This window comes from Tenrec ecaudatus, chromosome 8 (genome assembly GCF_050624435.1).
Source record: "Tenrec ecaudatus isolate mTenEca1 chromosome 8, mTenEca1.hap1, whole genome shotgun sequence".
NCBI classification, from domain to species: Eukaryota; Metazoa; Chordata; class Mammalia; order Afrosoricida; family Tenrecidae; genus Tenrec; species Tenrec ecaudatus.
Window position 1 is genome coordinate 103,264,380 of NC_134537.1, and position 19,636 is coordinate 103,284,015.

The following is a 19,636-nucleotide window of genomic DNA, read 5'->3' on the forward strand; positions in this document are numbered from 1 at the left end:
GACAAATAATAACTTTGTAATTACCTTAACTTCAACCAAAGCAGAAGCTGAAAAATAACCAGATGAGAACTGTGGGGAACATGTGGGACTGACTTCCCTATTAAACATGTTTAAGTGTCCCCCGTGCTGTGCAGCGCAGGAGCTGTGCCAGGAGAGCGTGGAAAGCAGCCGAACACGCACCCAACCATAAATCTTGTCGGCCCCATGATAAACAAACAAGATCTCAGCATCTGCACACACAGCTGACAAGAAATGGAGAAATGGAGATTAAATGGAAACTAGGGCACTATTAGAGCCTGGCGCTTTACTGTGCCGTAGATCATAGGAGAGCCCCCTAATTAACAATACATTTTGACTGCTCATGTTCTATTTTACTCTTATTTACTGGTCTGTCCTTGAAAAGAGGCAATAGGAAAGATTTTTGAAAGCAAAAGAGAAATGTATACTGATAAGAGGAGTGTTTGCCTTTGGATTATGTTTTTGGTTTGGGCAGTGGTTTGAAAAATGATTATGAGAGGCAACACACCACACCATTTCTGGTCCTCACCACTGATGGCCTGGTTGCCTGGGCTTCATGCACAGAGGAAACCAGGGAGCTCTCTGAGCACAGTGCAGTTTTATTTATTTTCAAGAATCTGAAGCCCACTTGAGCAAAGTCTTTGGATGACCAACCAGATGTGAATTTGTTTAGTTTGACTAAAATTCCACCCTGCCTCATCCTAAACCTAGAGTAACCAATACCTGGGCAGAAACAATTCTCACTAAATTGGAGCTTAGTATTTTAGAGTATACAGGAGATGGCAATGATTTCATTATTGAAATTCTCTCTTTAACGTTCTCCCTTTAATACTACCTCTTCCCCTGTAGTGCTCACCGAGTTATCCATGTGGAGACAATTGTCCTGATTACCTGCCACAGGCTCAGCATTTCATGTAACTGTTCCTCCTCTAGGTAATTGGTCTTCCACCATCACTGCCGCACGTCTCTAAATGTTACATAGTCTGTCTGCGTCCTGTTTCAGGTGTGGTGTGCAATATTCTTTATGTGCACAGGGCCATTAGATCTTTATATGATTGTACCACTTTTTGACCCACATTATCCTTAAGACATGTGCTTCTGCTGAAAGGGATCATTATCTTCGTACAGTAAAAATGTATGAAGTACAAGAACCTCAATCACACACTAGAGCTCCAACATTTTCCTATAAGCTGCACCCCTTTAGAGCTACATTTCTGACCCTAGTCTTTAACCTGAGCTCAAGAACCAGTTCAATCATTGTCTGGGATGGACACAGACACCCTAGTAGACATCCCCACACTGTGAGGACAGATATTTGTTTGCTTTATTTAGTTCTCTGTGGCCAGTACTTCAAGTAGGCTCTGTGTAAATAGTTTTTAAAGAATATACTTGAGAATTTTTCAACACAACATGTGCAAATAAATTCTTGTCGCCTTCTCTCATGAACTTTACAGTCTCTCGGGAGGGTGGTCCAACCATCACTTTTTAAAAAGCCAAAATCTTGTGTCATACTCTATTTTACTCTCTATCTCACCTTACAAACCCAATTAGATCTCATCAAATCCTGATGTGTTTTTCTTCCCATGTGTCTCATCCTGATCCCTGTCATTCCAGGTCCTCATCATCTTCTGGACTGGTGTTTGTTTAGTGCCGTCTTCATTAAATGGTGGCTCACACACTTGCCCTCTCTCTTGCAATCCATTCTTCACACTTCATTCATCTTCGTGTTTCTAAAATATGAATGGGGTCAAACTAACGGACTGTTTAAAATCCATACTGGCTTCTCATGGTTGTCACGATAAAATCAAAATTCCTACACAAGACATGTATCCTTCTAAGTTCCTGTAAGGTCTAATACATCAGTTCTCAATCTGTGGGTCACGGCCCCTTTGGGGGTTTAACAACCCTTTCACAGGGGTTGCCTGATTCATAAAAGTAGCAAAATGACAGTTATGAAGTAGCAACAAAAATAATTTTGTGGTTGGGGGGTCACCACAACATGAGGAACCGTATGAAAGGGTGGTGGCATAAGGAAGGTGGAGGACCACTGGTACTTTTCTGTCTTCCCAGTCTCGTTTTTCTTCATCAACCACAGCATGCTCCACTCTCCTCCTGAGCCTCAGAGGTACTATTACCATTTTTCCTTCTCTTTATTTAGAGAATTAACAACTCATTAAACCATTTAGAAAGTGTTTGCTGATTATTCTCTGATTGGGTAAGATACCTGCATCTGCATTTCCAGAGCACATGTGCCTACCCCTATTTTAGATAATCACAGTAAAGAGAGATACGGGCCGTCTCTCATTTCTGATTGCACAAATGTGTAATGTTGTGTTCTGGTTGCCTCGCCCAATATTTAAGGAATACGAAGCCCCTCAACTGAATGACTTAAACGATAGTAAGCAAGTGGCCAGTGGTGACAGGAGGAAAGGAAGAAGAGAATCAAAGTCGAGTGATTCCCAGACTCTGCCGAGCCAGGGACATGGAGTGCAGTGCGCAAGTGGGAGAGCAGAAGGATAGAAAAGGTGGCTGTGCTTTTCAAAGGCCATTTTGAAGTTCGGAAGTTGCTCTCTGGCCTTCTTTTTGACCTAGTGTTCTACTCTAACCATCAAGCAAGCAATAAGGTGTGAGCACCGCCCCGACTTTCCTCTGAATGTCCCGGGGTCTCACATTTTGCACAGTCTCTCCTTCATCAGCACTAACAGGCAAAGCTGCTGAAAGCAGCACATATTATCTTATTAGTAAGGTTTTTTCCTTCAGTGCTGCCTCTGTGCAAGTCTGTCTCTAATGCTGACTGCTAAAATGGCTTGATGTCCAGATGTAGATTCAACATCTGAGTCAGGAGCTCTGAAATCTGTGCCTCCATGGTGGAAAGTGCTGGCAGATGTGATAATGATTTCTCTGTAGCACATTTGCTTCAACATCCCAAAGCCCTGAATAAAAATAGCTCACACATATGGGATAGTTTTCATGTGCTAGGTCTTATCCTGAGTACTATGCATATATTACCTATCCCAAATTCTCTAAAGTCTTTGCCATTATTATCCCCAGATCATCTCATAGAGGCACAGAAAGGTTACAACAACTCTCCAAGATCACACAGTCTCTATGTGTTGGAGAAAAGTTTATGCTTTTTGTTTTAAATGTCGCTCTAAACTCAGTAGACATAATCACTACTTTATGCTGTCTCTTAAATGAATAAGAAATCTTGGACCAGAGCAAAGAGTATGACTTCTAATATTGTTTTTACCATAAAATATATAGTTAACATCCCAGCAAACCTTTGTTACTTTCTCAGTACAATGAGAATGTATGAAAGAGAGTAGACGTTTCAATATTTTCACTTCCATTGGCCCCAAAAAGTTTTCAAATATATTATATCACCTTGTACATTTTTAAAAGAATACATATATTTTAACATGTTTAAAATTTTACCAAAATGTATTTTCTAGCATATTATGCATGCGAGTGGTTTTTAAAAATACAAGACAGTTCTATCATCCTTTCTCCTGGGTGATGAAATGGCTACAATTTTGGCTGCTATCTAAAATGGTTGGTGATGTAAGTCCACCCAAAGGTTCCTAGAAAGTAAGGCTGGAGGTGGACTTCTGAACTATATACACCACACACAACACAGTTCTCTTATGCAAAACAAGCAGTATCTGTGAGCTAAAATGGACACAACAGCCACTTGTTTTTATTACTCTTTAATTATGAGTATCTCAGCTTTATTCTGGTTAATAGTAATCATACTATATGTTTTTCCATTTTGTTTAATTTTCAACCTGTATGTTTCTTTAAATTTAACTGAGCCCATGTGGCATAGAAAATAATAGATCTTGCTATTTTAGAATCTAGTCTAATCATTTCTAAGCTTTGATTACAGTGTATTGGATACTCACATTTAATGTAATTACTGATATGGCTAGATTTACTCCTGTCCTTTTGCTATGTGTTTTCTGTATAGCTCGTGTATTTTTTTCTACTGTAGTTTTTCTATTCTTTTTCTGCTCTTCATGCTTCAGCCAATTTATTTTAGAAAATAATTTTAATTGCTCTGTTGAGAGTTTAACTATTTTTAAGATAATTTTATAGTGGCTTGTGCTGGGGCTTACAATATAAATCTTTAAATTTTTACAACTTATTTTAGCTTAAAACTGACTTAGTTATAATAAAATTCCCAAGTCTCATAAAATGGTTACAATCATAAATATTGCATCTGTATATGCCATGAGCAGAGCAATATGGTGAAATAATCATTGGTATAACCACTCCTACACATGTTTATTTTTAATTTAAAAAATGAACAAAAAGCAAATGGAGAGATTTTATATTTTCTTTTCATTTACCTTGCCTTGCTCTTCGTTTCTACCCTTGTGTTTGGGTTAAAATTTGATGTCATTTTCTTTCAACTTAAAGGATTTTCTTATAGGACAATATGCTAGCACAAAATCCCTCAGTTTTTTTTTATTTGGGAATGACTTTATTTTGCTTCATTTTGTAAGAATACACACATTCATGCACATATACACCCACATACTCTCAAACTAACTAACTCACTGTCGTGGAATCAATTCCTAGTCATAGCGACTCTGCACCACATATATATATTGGTGTTGCTAGGTGCCATTGAGTTTCTTCCCACCATAGCAACCCTATGCCCAACAGAACAAAATATTGCCCAGCCCTGTGCCATCCACAATTGTTCCTATTCCTGAGCTCCTGTTGCAGCCACTGTGTCAGTCTATTGCATAAGTCTACTCTGCGTATACAAATTGAGTCACAGAAAGGAATCAAGTGTGGAAGTGGCGCCGTGAAAGGAGAAATAGTAGTATTATATTTCTGTCTTCTTCGCCTTCAGCAATCTCCCAGTAAGGATTATATTCCTGGAGAAGAAATCCCGTCCTTTTACGAAGGGTTATGACATTTGTAGATAGCCAGGGAAATTGTTGTGATTATTTTATCATTGTTTCCAGTGTGTATCATTCTCACTGTGTAATGTGTGTGTGTGTGTGTTAGTAATTTCCTTGTATTTAACCACACAGCTTGATAAGTAGTTTTGAATTTAGTTTCTTATCTTCACCATAATGCACCCACATGTTTGACTATTTCAGTTCACATTGGATAATAATAAGAAATTCTGCAATTTAAACATTCCTATTTTGTAATTGCTTTTTGATTGTTGAGGCATTATCAAGACATCCTGCAAAGCTCAACTAATGCAAACCTAATTCTCCTCTAATACCAATCCCAGGAGGAGTTTAACTTGAAAACAGTAAGATTTATTTTTGAGTCTGTAGATTATTTTAAATACTGTATCGCCAGGATGTATGCACTGTATACAAGGGAGAAAACTGATCCTCAGAAAACTGCTCCCTCCTCTCTTCTGAAGGGAACATGGAAAGGCACAGGGCTCACAGTGGTTAGCTCTTTAGACTGGACAGAGATTATAACAAACCCAGGGAGACAAATGTGTTGTGCAAAGCATACAACAACCATCAAGCAAAACGCAGAAGGAAAGAACAACTGTGCTCTGTATAGGGTGATAAATACCTGTATGGCTAACATTTACTGAACTCTTGCTATATACAATTTTATCAACACAAGAATACTATGATATAATTGCTTTTAATTATCCTCATTATAAAGACGAGGAAACTAAGCCAGAAAGATTAAGTAACATTTCAAATCTCAGTCAGTAAGCGACAGAGCTGCTTCGTGTTGTACCTCCGTGTATTCTTTTGACATTATTTTACATTGTAACTTAGCAGACAGCATCGGCACTCAAAGGGTGGTTCCTTGACCACAGCATCAACACGACACCAGAACTGGTAAGAAATGCGTATTTTAGACAGTGCTTCAGAAATAGTGTATCAGAAACTCTGAGAATTGAATGGAGTAGTCAGGTTTAACAAGCTCTCCTAGTGATTTTCAGTGTTCATAGAGGCACAGTCAAGAAATCAAAAGATTTATTGCATGAGGCAAATCTCTTGGACAAGGTCCATGTAAAGTGTTAAAGAGCACCAATGTTATTTTTAGGACTCAGGGGAACCTGAACCAAACCATGGCATTTTCATGAACTTCATATGCAATGAAGAGTGGACAATGAATTATAAAGACTATAGAAGATTTAATCAATTAGGAGTACAGTGTTGACAAAGAGTATTGACAGCCAGAAAAACAGATTTGTTTTTGTGGGAGTACAACCAGAATGTTCCTTATACGGGAGGATGATAAGACTTGATCTCATGGATTTTGGAGATGCTATGAAGAGGGATAGTTCCTGGAAAAGACACCAATCTTGATGAAGTAGAGGGCCAGTGAAAAAGGAAGATCCTTAATAAACTGATGTGACACAGTGGCTGCAACAGTGCGCTCAAGCCTAGCAATTGTGAAGATGGTGCAGGACCAGGTAGGGTGTCCGTGTACTGTACATTGAATCGCAATGGGTTGGAGTCAATTTGACAGCACCTAACAAAAATAGCCTCTGGTGATTCTGATGCGCATGGAAGTCTGATATTTAACATCAATGCAGTTTGTTTTTGATTGAGGCATATTTTTTTTGGCAGACAGGTAATGTGCCGAAGTCGTAAAAAGGATTAAGGAAGGCAGATATCACACAAACGTGTGATGACCCAATCATCATACTTATGAACCAGAAAAGGATCTGATTGAACCATATTTTAAGAGGTATCAAGGGTTTTTTTCTTATTATTATTATTATTTTACTACATAGTACACATCTAAAGGGACACTAGTTATTTGCATAACTGTAAATCCAAAGGTTGGCAGTTAGCACCTACTAGCTATTCCATGTGTCAGTATCCTATAGTGAGTTTAGAGTTAGCAACCATATGGGATGGTTCTACTCTATCCTATAAAGTCACTAGGAATCAGAATTGACTGGATTTGTTCAATTATTACAAATTCATTTCCCATTGTCAACCTATAAAGCAAACTAAAACATTGAACTCCCTCACTGCCACTGAGTCAATTCCAGCCCATGACAGCTCTATCATCCAGGGAAGAACTGCCCCTGTGGATTTCCAAGGTCATAACTCTATGACAATAGAAAGCCTCATCTTTCGCCTGAGGAGTGACTGATGGTTTCAAACTGTGGATCGTGTGGGTATGAAATTAGCAGCCCAACTTGTAATCACCGTGGCTCCTTAGCATACACCTGAAGTCTTGTTTACAAAATGCAATGCAGTTTTTGTTTTATTTCTTAGAATTTCTTACAGCAGCAAACGTTCATCATGCTATTACATTGCAAGCATATCTAACTCTGCTTCCTTAGTAAAAACCATTCCTACTTCCACCCTGCTCTTCTAAGCTGCACTTTCTTTATAGATCCATGATTGTTTATCACTGTCCTGCACAGTCTCTGGAGCACAAGAAATAACCAGTTGTCATCTAGTCAGTTTCAACTCTTGGAACCACCTCATGTATCAGACTAGACCAGCTCTCCATAGTGTTTTCAATGCCTATGATATTTCAGAAGTAGATTGGCAGGCCTCATTTCAGAGGTGCTTCTGGGCCTCCAATCATTAGCCTCATCTAGCCAAGAATATAAACATTTGCACCACCCAGAGATTCTGGCACATACCAGGCAATTAATAGTGATTTAGTAAAATAATTTGTTAAAGTGCTGGATAAACTTAAATACATATTTTAATTATTATTCTTTTGAAAATAGGTTCTCACTATTTATTGATTATTTTTGACTGATTTGTGCACATCAGGAGTCTGCTTAATTCAAGTATCATCACATTTTTAAAATGTGTAAATGACAAGAGTGGTCATTTTTCCCACAAATGGATCTTTAATGAACTATGTGCTAGGGCAGTACTTTTTCAAGTGGGTGCCACTAGCCCATGAGGGGGTGCTAAAATGAGCCAGGGGATACGCAAAACCGCATCCCTAAAACACTTTATACTGGATTATGGGTTATAGTACAGACGTTGTTGAATGTCAGGGGAGCCTAAATACTTTTTGTGTTCCCCTCAAAGGGCAAATACATGGGTCAACCTATGCTTCAGGATATTCATGCTGTGTCATTGTTGTGTGCTGCCCAGTCAATTCTAACTTAAGTCAGCCATTTGAGACAGGGTTGAACTTCCTCATTAACTTTCCTAGACTGTAATTGATGAAGTGAAATTTCTTCACCTGACTCTTCGGCCTATATCTTTGTAAGCCCACCCACTAAATAATTGGGTGTTGCTGTGGATAGGTTCGGCCCCATCGTGACCTTATGCACAACAGAACGAACGCTGCTCAGTCTTGTGTCATCCTTTCCATTGTTCCTAGGCCTGAGCCATTGTTGCAGCCTCTGTGGAAATCCATCTCTTTGAGGGTCTTCTTTTCTCTGCCCCTCCTTTTTACCAAGCCTGATGGCCTTCTCCAGGGACCAGTCTCTCCTGACAACATGGCCAAAGGATGCAAGGCAAAGTCTTGCCATCCTTGCCTCTAAGGAGCACTCTGGCTGCATTTCTCCCACGACAGATTTATTGTTGGTCCTTTGAGCAGCTCATGATGCTTTCAATACCCTTCACCAGCTGTTGCAATTGAAATGCATCTATTCTCCCAGCTTTCTGATTCAATGTCCAACTTACACAGTCATATGAGACAATTGAAAATCCCCTGGCTTGAGTCAGGCACACTTTAGTCCTCAAACTCAAATCCTTGCTTTTCAATACTCTGTAGAGGTGTTGTGCAACAGATTTACACAACGCAATGCTTCTTTTGATCTCTTGTCTGCTGCTTCCATGTGCATTGATTGTGAACCCTAGCAAGACAAAACCTTTGACAACTTCAACCTTTTCTCCATTTAGCATGATGTTACCTGATGACTGGGTGGGCCTTTGCAAAGAGGGTAAAAATGCTAATACAGGTGACGGATTTCTGTTGCCCTGCTGGTGTCTAGGAGAGCTTCCCTAGAATCAAGAAGAGAGAGAATTCAAAGGAGCCACAGCAAGCAGAGCAGAGGGGCTGCCCCACTGACCTGAGATGATGACATAGCATCGTGGAGCTTCAGGTAGGCTTCCTGGCCTATAAGGTAGACGTCACAGGACCACAGGGCTGAGAAGCTGAGGACTAGAGAGAGCAGGACTTGGCTGCTGACTAAGAGAGAGACTGCTGTGCACCAATATCCTATTTATTAATACTGATAGATGATCACCTAGGATCTATCCTAATGTACTCCAAAATTGTGAGTTTTGTCTGTTAGTTCTATGTAGCCATTGTAATAAATTATCAAACCCAGTAGAAATGTGAAGTGTTATGGGAGGAGTGATTGGTGTCAGAATAGGGTAAAAGGAAAATGGAGACTGGAAGCACTCTTGCCTCTGTCTTATAGTACGTGGCTTTAAGCTAGTACAAGATGAAAGTTTCTCTTTCTCCTTTGGGTCAGGGTGGGGAAAAGGGTCAGGTATAGTTCCATTGAAATTTCTAAGTACTTTATGGGAGGAAATCACCAGAGCCTCTGTGGTGACTGATGGGTTGAAACCACTGATCTTTCAGTTAGTGGCCAAAATGCTTAACCATTGAGCCACCAAGGATTTTTGTTATATAGAGATTGTGAAGTTTAAACTAGGTCTGCTTTGGTCTCCTGCCATGTGTGCTCAGGGGAAGCTGCCACCATTTAAGACGTTTGAGTATTTTGAAACCTCCCTTATCTGAGTCAACCCTAAGTACTTAGCCACATGGAAAGAATGTGTGGTTAGAGAAAAATACCCATCTGACCACCAGATGTTTCATTTCTTCCTGCTAAGGCACCCAACATGTGAGTAAGAAGTCCTTTGTGGACATCTAATCCAGCTTAACCTTCAAATGACCCCAGTTCTATCTGCCATTTGACTCTAACTACTGAGCCATCAAGCAAGAAGTACCAGTGTAGGCCCAACTGTCCCACAGAGCAAAGGGGAACAATTACACCTGGATGGTGAAGGTGCTAGGTCTGTGGAAGGTTTGTTATATAGAAATAGAAAGTAATAATGGTTAGGGTTTAAGGTATCTTGTATGTTGAATATATGATATGCTACTTACATATAATGCAATGACTTAAGGGAGAAGGGTCAGGTCTATGTACATAATACATTTCCTCTCCCTAGTTTTAGCTATGTATTTGTGTCACTTAAATGTGGACTGTAAGTGGTCTATTGTAAGTATAAAATGAAATTTGCATGGCAGGCAGTGTTGTACCCTGCATATTTCAGTTGAGTTAGAAATTTCATTAACAACATGGAATACTTTTATGAGTGTCTATGAAAGAAAAAAGAATAAACTTTTTATCCTGTTTAAAATTTTATAACTGGAGTTATACTGTACATTAAGTAGATCCGTTCCGAATATAGCCAAAGGGGAGTGACAAAATGACTGGTACTGCCTCCATAAAGCTGTGAAGTCTTAGATCATGTGAAGAAGCAAACAGTCCTCCCTTGAGCAGTCTGCTCAGAGAGCAAGGCAGGTATCGATTATACTTTTTACAGGGGGACTTTCCTGAGGATGCTTGGTAAGCCCACAGAGCATACCACACCAAACGCACTGCCATCAAGTCAATTTTGACTTACAGGATGGGGTGGAATTTCCCCTTCAGATTTCAAAGGCTAGAAATCCTTACCTGTTAGCAAGAGTTTTTGTCTGGCTCCTACAGGGATGGTGTACTATGTGAAAGTCTTCAAGCATTGCTACTTCAAAACCATAATTTTGCTACTGTTATGAATCAGGCAATCCCCGTGAAAGGGTGGTTCGACCCCCAAAGGGTTCGTGACCCACAGGTTGAGAACCACTGGTCTACAGGAAAGCTGTTAATTGTGTTTTATTGATGCAAGGCATTGGACTCTGTGGATCATGATAAACTATTGATAACTCTGAGACAGAATGGAATTCCAAAACAGATTATAGTGTGCACGTGGAACTGACTTATGGATCAAGAGTTGGTTGTGCCAACAGAACAAGGGAATATTTCCTGGTTTTAAATCAGAAAATGTGTATCATCTCACCATCTCTAGTCAATCTGTATGTTTAGCAAATCATCAGAGAAGCCAGATTATATGAAGAAGAATGTGGTATCATGATTAGAGGAAGGCAAATCAATGACCTACGATATGCAGATGCCACAACCTCACTTAATGAAAGTGAGGGGGATTTGAAGAACTTGCTGATGAAGATCAAGAATTGCAGCATTCAATATAGATTATAACTCAATATGAAAAAGACCCAAATCCTTACAACTGAAACAATATTGTAGCATCCAATGGAGTAAAGGTTACAGTGGTCAAGGATTTTGTCTTATTTGGATTTACAATCAATGCTCATGGAAGCAGCAATCGTGAGACCAAAGACATATTTCACTGGGTGAATCTACTGTGCAAGACCTCTGTGGTGGTTAAGGTTTACTGTGCCAACCTGGCTAATAAGCACATCTGGGATTAATTGAAGGATCGAGAAATTAATAGCTCAGTGAACCTCGCCTTTCTTGTTCTCTGGTCTCATTCTCTGATGGTCAGATCAATGTGCAGCTGCCTTGCCTAGTTCTTTGCCTCCGCTGGCAAGGCTCACTTCCTGCAAGACATCCTGAGGAGAAGTGACATGGACCTACCCCAATGCAGCCCTGGGTTCTGGACAAGCAGCGTGGAGACCACTGCCAGCGCTGAGATGCTTACATACTCATTGATTTGACTTTCCTCCTGCAGTCGGAATCATTGTGTGTGTGTGTGTGTGTGTGTGTGTGTGTGTGTGTGTGTGTTGAGAGTTTGAGGAGAAATTTTGAGATCAGTGTGGGACATTTGGGCTAATGTCAGACTTATGGGCTTGGACAGCACTGGGTAGGGGTGCTTTCTTAATGTACACTTACCTTTTATATCAAACTCTCTCTGTGTACATTTGAGTTTCTGTGGATTTGGTTCTCTAGTCTACCCAGATTAATACAACCTCTTTAAAGTATTGAAAAGCAAGGATGTGACTTTGAGGACTAAGCTATGCCTGACCCAAGCCATGGGATTTTTCATGGCCTCACATGCATGTAAAAGTTGGACATGGACTAAAAACTACTGAAGAAGAAGTGATGCATTTAAATTGTGATGCTGGAGAAGAATACTGGAAGTACCATAGACTGCTAAAAGGACAAATAAATGTGTCTTGTGAGAAGTTAAAAAAAAAGTGCCCATGCAAGCCCATCAGTTAACAGCTCATTGTGTAAGCCACAATATCACCAGGTTGATGTAGCTCAGCTTAAACTTTGTCAGATTCCTGACCCTCTGACGACACCTCTAATGCTAACAGTATCTTTCTTCCCCTCTCCTTTCTTCTCCATTATAGACTGAGCAAAATGTAGACCTTATGTACCTTATGTATACATATACAGTTGTGGAGTCCCATGGGCAGCCAGTTACCATACTTGGCTACTAACCAAAAAGTTGATGGTCCAAGCCCATCCCGAGTGACCTCAAATGAAAAGCTTAGGGCTACCCTTCTGAAAACCCTGCATCTAACGGTTTTATACTGTGAGGTTGCCATGAGGAAGTTGTGATTTTTATGATGACTTGATTAGTTTTATGTACTAGTAGCCATTTAAAAAGATAAGCAAGCTAGTTTTAATTTATGTGACTAAATCACAATGTATTTATAGACAAAGGCCATATTTTAATTCCCTTTCCTCTACGACACAGTTCCTAGGTGCATATTTTACAGATTCTGCAATAAATGTTATTAATGGATGGAACCCGTGCCTTAGATGCTTGAAAGATATGATATATTTTTAAGACCCAGATATTTGTAAGCTTTCTGATAGATTTTAATCACTTTATCCTTAATCGCTGACCTATCTGATGTCCTCTAGAGTTTAGTTTCACATTCTCTGCAATCAGTATCATGGATTAGCTTCTAAGGGGGCAAGCACTTCTGCTAGCTATGTAATGGAATGGAATTTGCTTCCAGACATACTACTCTCATCTTTCCTTTGGCTTGACTTAAGTAACAAACACACCACTGCTTTAGTAGTGATCAATCCCTCTCTTAGAAGAACAAACAAGGAAATACTTTAAAAAGATATGTGCAAGTACACAATACTTCATAAAGTATTGAATCAGAATAAGAGGTAAACACAAGCCAAGCAATTGATACATGATGTAGACACACTTAAAAATAAAATAATGTTCACTCACCAAAAATAAATTAATCAATAAACTCACTGCCATTAGTACAGCAAGCTGCTTCCATTCTCCTTTGCTTAAATACCTCATTGTTAAATTCGCTGTCTTCTCCCCTAAACCTTACACACTAATGTTTTCAGGAATTTTGGTAAAAGTCTTCTTCCTCTTAAAAAAATATATGGAAAGTTTCAATATATGGCTACTTGTAGACTATTTTCCAGTGAGCATACAGATGGGAAAAGAGAGCAAGTGGTCAGGGTTGAAGTGAAATGCAGACTATGTGAGGAACGATTGAAACCGACAGCCTTAGTGACTCCATGGGTGGTATGGGAGTTGAAAAAGACACAAGGAAAACCTGAGAAGTGATGTCATCAGAGCAAGAGGCTACATTTTGCTGTGAGAACAGGCATCTGTATTTATGCTGAATTTGTTTCCTTTCTACACGCCACCCTTTTTGTCTGACAATTAAATTTTTAAATTACACATGCAACATACACAGAATACATATCAATAGCTTTCCCTAAGACTATACATTTTTTGGTTATAGTGATAATTATATTTCTAAGAAAATTAAGTCCACAATTCCTCATTTCCATACAATTCCCAGGAAAGAAGTCACCTGGGTGAGGCTGCTTGAAACATGTGTTTGTGCTTTTCAAATCAATACTCCTTAATTTCTTCAACTAAAATCACTGGTGAGACTGTTGGAGCATGGCAGATGTGAAGTGGCAGCACAACAGTAACTTTTAGCACCCTTTCATTTCAAATCTATTAGCTGTGGATGTTTCATTCTTTTGTTAATGAATACATGTGGATGCAGACCTTCAGGCACAATAACAACTTGAGTTGCAGTGATGATGAATCAGCTGATTCAGAGACCTCTGTTTTTCCTCCAAAGTTCAATCACTCTTGTTGTTTCAGCCTGCCAGAAAGCCTACCAGTCCATATTTGTAAATGCCACCAATTCATAAATGCCTTTCTTCCTTCCCTAATCATATATCTTCTTTCCCACCTGTATCTCCACATCTACTGGCATTTGTAGCATCCCATCTGAGATTCCAGCCACTTTTCTGTCAGTTTGTCCTGCTGTGGTGGCTTGAGTATTGCTGAGATGCTAGACCCCACGCCATCAGTATTTACAATACCATCATGGTCACTTATGGCAGACTGATTTCCACTTAAATTCAAGATTAAGACCAATTCTTTTAAGAATAGGCAGTTCGCTTCTGAAAATTTAGCTACTGAAAACCTTTTGAACATCAGCAGAACATTACCCAACAGAGTGCTAGAAAATGGGCCCCTCGAGTTAGAGGACATTCGAAATCCTATTGAGGAAGGCCTGCTTCCTTAAAAGACAGTGGATTGTAAAGATGTGGATGGAGCAAAGCTGTGGGGACCTGCGTTTGTTGATCGGACATGATTCAAAAAGAGAAAAAAAAACAATGTGAACATCCATTAATAACCAGAATGTAGAATACATGAAATATGAATCTATAAAAATTAGAAATTTTCAAGAACTAAAAAGAGCCAGAAAAGCTCTATGTTCTAGGCATAAGTTAGCTGAAAAGGATGAATATTGGCTGTTTAGAATCTCACAATCTTATCATTTACTATGCCAAGAGTAGCAAATTCAAGAGCAAGGGCATCACATTCATCATGGAAAAGAACATTTCAACATCAAACTTGAAGTACAATGCTAAATATGATAGGATAATATTTATATGTTTACAAGGAAGATCTGGTAAAAGAACTATTATCCAAATTTATGCATCAATCTATGATGAAGAAGTTAAAGCCAACCATGAGGAATTAAAGAGTTCTTCAAACTTTTTCATTCTGAAATTGATCAAATATGCATTAATAGGCACTGGTTACTGGAATGTGAAGGTGTAAACAAAGAGGAAGCAACAGTAGTTGAAAAATATAGCCTTGCTGATACAAATGACGCTGCAGATCACATAACTGAATTGTACAAGACTAAAGATATCTTTATTTCAAATAGCTTTTTCCCCCACGAACATAAAATAAAATTATGAGTATACATGTAACAGTATGGAATATGCAATAATCAATTAGCTATGTTTGTGGGAAGAAGTGATGGAGAAGCCCAATACAATCCACCAAAAAAGGCTAGAAGTTGACTGTAGAACAGATCTTCAAATAGTCATATAGTGGTTGAGGTTGAAGCAAAAGAAAATTAAAGCAAATCAACAAGAACTAAAATAAGATTTTTAAAAATTGATCTTTTAATTGGTGGCTAAAACAGATATAACCATCCATAAATCAACATATCAAAGGGACTTGTACAGATGCTGCAATCATCATTGTCAAAGTATTTTCTCTCTACTTGAACCCCTTAATATCAGCTCCTTTATTCCCTCCCACTCCCATACTACCACCCTCATGAACCCTTAATAAATATATATATATATATTTCTTTTCATATCTTACAGCATCAGAAGTATCCCTTCACCTACATTTCTGTTTTTCATCCCCCTAAATGGAGGGTTAACATCCATCATTGCTATCACTCTATCAGTTGCCCTTTCTCCCCCTTACCCAGGCTCCCTTCCCATCCCCACATGGAATAGTTACTCCAATTACTGTTTCTGAGGGGCTTATCTATCCTGGATTCTAAGTGTCAAAATCTCTTACCTTTACAAATGTACACATGCTACTCTAGCAGGATTTGTAAGGATGAACTGGGGTCAAGATAGTAGGGTGGGTGGGAAAGCAAAACAGATCCAGAAGAATTTTGTGTTTCACTGGATATCCACTGCACCCTGGATGAGTTGTAGCTTTCCTGTAACCCTTCTGTGAGAAAGTCTGATTATCAATAGATGTCTTTGAGTCTCCACTCTGACCCCTCTCCTTCACAACAATATGGTTGTTTGTTTTTGATCTTCTGACACCTGATCCTGTAGACATCTCATGATCACACAGGCTGGTGTGCTTCTTCCATATGGACTTTGCTGCTTCACTGCAAGATGGTAACTTGTTTAACTTCAAGTTTTTAGACCCCAGAAGCTAAATCTTTGAGTAGCTGGGCACCATTGTCCTTCTTTACCACTTTTGATTATGCACCCATTTGTCTTCAGTGATTATGTCGGAAAGGTCAGTAACATAGTGTCATATTGTAAATAAGATCTTGCATATATGTCACCTAGACTTAAAGACCATCTCAAGCACTGATTTGACACATTATCCTAGTATGTCTGAAGACTTGATGAATTGTCAGGTAGCATCAAGAATACCAGAGGGACTCCACAGAATTCAGCCCTGGAGAGTTGCTTAGAGGGAAATTCAACACTGCTGGAATGCAGGAGGAGCATCATAAAGATAAGGAGGCACACATTCATAAGGTTTAGAGGGAGTGGGGGCTTTTGGCTTACCACAGTGGAGGCTGGCTAGGGCTTGACCATAGCCCCGCAACTGTCTTGTTGGGGCCAGGACCATTTGAAGCCCATGAGGGGGCTTAATCTCAATACAGCCACAGTTTGTCACTGCCTCAGGGAAGGGAATAAACTCTTGCAGCCCCAGGGGCAGGGCTTGGGGCTCAGCTACATTGTTACTCTTGTTTCCCTTTCTTCTCTATATGCCTGCACAGTCTCAGTGGGGGTTACTTTTTTCCTGCTCTTTAACCCTTTCCTGTTCTCTCACACACCACTGCTGACCTCCAGACCACTCCCCTTAGCCTAGGGCATTTACACCTACACCACACCCAGCTAGGTGAGCTCCACCCTGTGCAGCTAGCCCGAGGCTGGGGAAAGCCCTGCCAACCTCCACCTAGGGATACTCTGCACAACTTAGAAGGGAATTCCTGCCTATGTGCTTGGGGGCCTAGGGCAGCTCTGCCAACACTCATCAACACTGCAAGCTGCTGCAGGAACCTCCGTCCAACTTCCACAACACCAAAGCAGGCAACTCACCAACATTCTGGGGCACTCCCCTGAGAGGTAAGCCACAGGAAGATAAAGATAAACTGGTAGGTTAATTCCATAGTGATATAAGCTGTAGGAAGTTCGAAGAAGCATTCCTACAAGTCTCCCAGAGAGATCTAGTGCTCTTTGACTCCCTGGAAAATGGCACCTGGCTCCTCTAAAACAATGCGACGCAAACAGCCATTAGCCCCAACTACCTCAACTAAAAAACAGGAGGAACAAAAGGCAATAGCAGACAATGTTCTGAACATAATGACATGCATAGAAGAAGCAGACATTGAGCTGCCCCAAAAAGAAATTTTCATAATGCTGCTTGGAGTCATACAGGATATGAGGGAAACAATACAGAAAAAGGATGAAATGATAGAGGAGATAAAGGTCATACACCAAAGGGAAATACAGGAGCTTAGGGAGGAGATAAAAAACCAGTATCAGAAATACAGACGTTGAAAATCAACTGGAGTAAGCAGAGAACCACATCAGTGACTTGGAGGACAGCCAAACAGACTTTTACAAACACAAACAAAAATCTAATAAGATTATCAGAGAAACCGAAGAAAACTTAAGAGCTATATCTGATGCTATGAAAAGGAACATTATTAGAATTATTGGCTTACTGGAGGAAGACACAACAAAGAAGTTATCTGCAAAAATAGTGAGAGAATTCTTGGAGAAAAACTTCCCCAGCTTAATGCTTGAAAACCAGGAAAGCATTCAGGAGGCAGAAAGAACACAAGCAAGACTAAATCCTAAGAAGAAGTTAACAAGGCACATGTTAGTTAAACAGTCCAACTTTGAAGAAAAGGAGAAAATCAAGAGAGCAGCTAAGGAAAAACAATCTATAACATATAAAGGTTCCCAAATAAGAATATGCTCAGATCCATCAGCAGAAACTATGAAGAAGAGGAGAGAGTGAAGTAACATATTCCACAAATTGAAGGAAACCAATACAAACCCAAGAAAACTCTACCCAGCCAAATTATCAATCAAGTTAGATGGAGAAGTAAGAGTATTCCCAGACCAGAAAAAACTGAAAGAATACGTAATAAGAAACCTAACCCTACAAAATATCCTTGCCAACCCAGTATGAACAGAACAACACTCATGAAGCATAAATAAGAGACCGACACTTAGAACAACCTCACCTAGAGGCCAGCAAAGAGAAACCAGACCCCAAGATAGCATTGGCTTAAGGATGTAAAGAAGTCTACAATGATACACACATGCACACATACACAACACACTAATAAGAAAGGAAGGTAGGAAAACACCCAACACAAAAGGTATAAGATGATATCACAGAGTATGCATATGAAGATAATAACCCTGAATATCAATGGCCTGAACTCAGGCATTAAAAGACTGCTGCTAGTAGACTGGCTTAGAAAACAACCTATCAATCTACTGTATACAGGAGACACATCTCAAGGCTACAGACAAAAAATAGGCTGAGAATCAAACCTGGAAAAAAGCATACCAAGCAAACAGCAATTCAAATAAAGCAAGGTTACAATCCTAATCTAAGATAAAATTGACCTCAAAGTTCAAACAATAAAAAGAGACAAGGAGGGACACTATATAATGGTGAAGGGAATGGTAGACAAGGAACCACTAAGCATTGTAAATATATATCCCCCAAATGAGAGACCCACTGAATATATTAACCAAACACTCCAAAAGATGAAAAAAGAAATCACAGCCTCAACAAGTATAGTGGGTGATTTTAATACACTGCTCTCTGAGAAAGAAAGATCACAGTAAAAGAAACTCAACAAGGAGGCTAGAGATCTAAACAATAAAATTTGACCTGATAAATATTTACAGAGGTTTTCATCCAAATACAAAAAATATATATATCACATTCTTTACAAGTCTGAATGGCACTTTGTCAAAGACAGACCACATGTTGGTGCATAAGGCCAATCTACATAAATTTAAGCACATTGATATCATATAGACTTTTCGCTCTGACGACTGTGCCATAGGCTGGAAATCAACAAAATGATGATGAAGAAAACAAGAGCAAACAATTGGAGGATGAATAACTCTCTACTGCAAAAGGAGTGCATACTGGCACAGATCAGAGATGATATTAGGAAATTTCTAGAAACCAATGAGAATGAACTCATGACATACCAAAACTTATGGGACACAGCAAAGGCAGTTATCAGAGGAAGTTTCATAGCAATGCATGCAGACCTGAGAAAGCATATCATGATTGATATGCTGACACAAAATTTACAAAAACTAGAGCAGAGCAAGCCGGGCAATCCTACTAATAGCGAAAGAAAAGAAATGATATAAATCAGAACTGAGATTCAGGAGAGGGAAAATAAGAAAACTATGGAAAGAATTAATGCTACTAAAAGTTGGTTCTTTTAAAGGATAAACAGAATCAACAGACCGCTGGCAAACCTAACCAAAGAAAGGAGGGAACAAATTTCAATAGCAAGAATAAAGGATGAAAGAGGGGACATGACAACAGAACCTAATGAAATCAGAAGGACAATTACACAGTTCTATGAA

At 39.4% G+C, this 19,636-nt stretch overlaps 1 non-coding gene across 1 annotated transcript; it reads right to left on the minus strand.

Moving 5' to 3' along the window:
- Window positions 1-6,581: 6,581 nt before the first annotated feature.
- On the minus strand, window positions 6,582-6,685 carry LOC142455922 (small nucleolar RNA U13). The gene has a single exon (XR_012786029.1). It is a non-coding gene; the product is annotated as a small nucleolar RNA U13 (small nucleolar RNA).
- Between the last annotated feature and the right edge of the window lie 12,951 nt (window positions 6,686-19,636).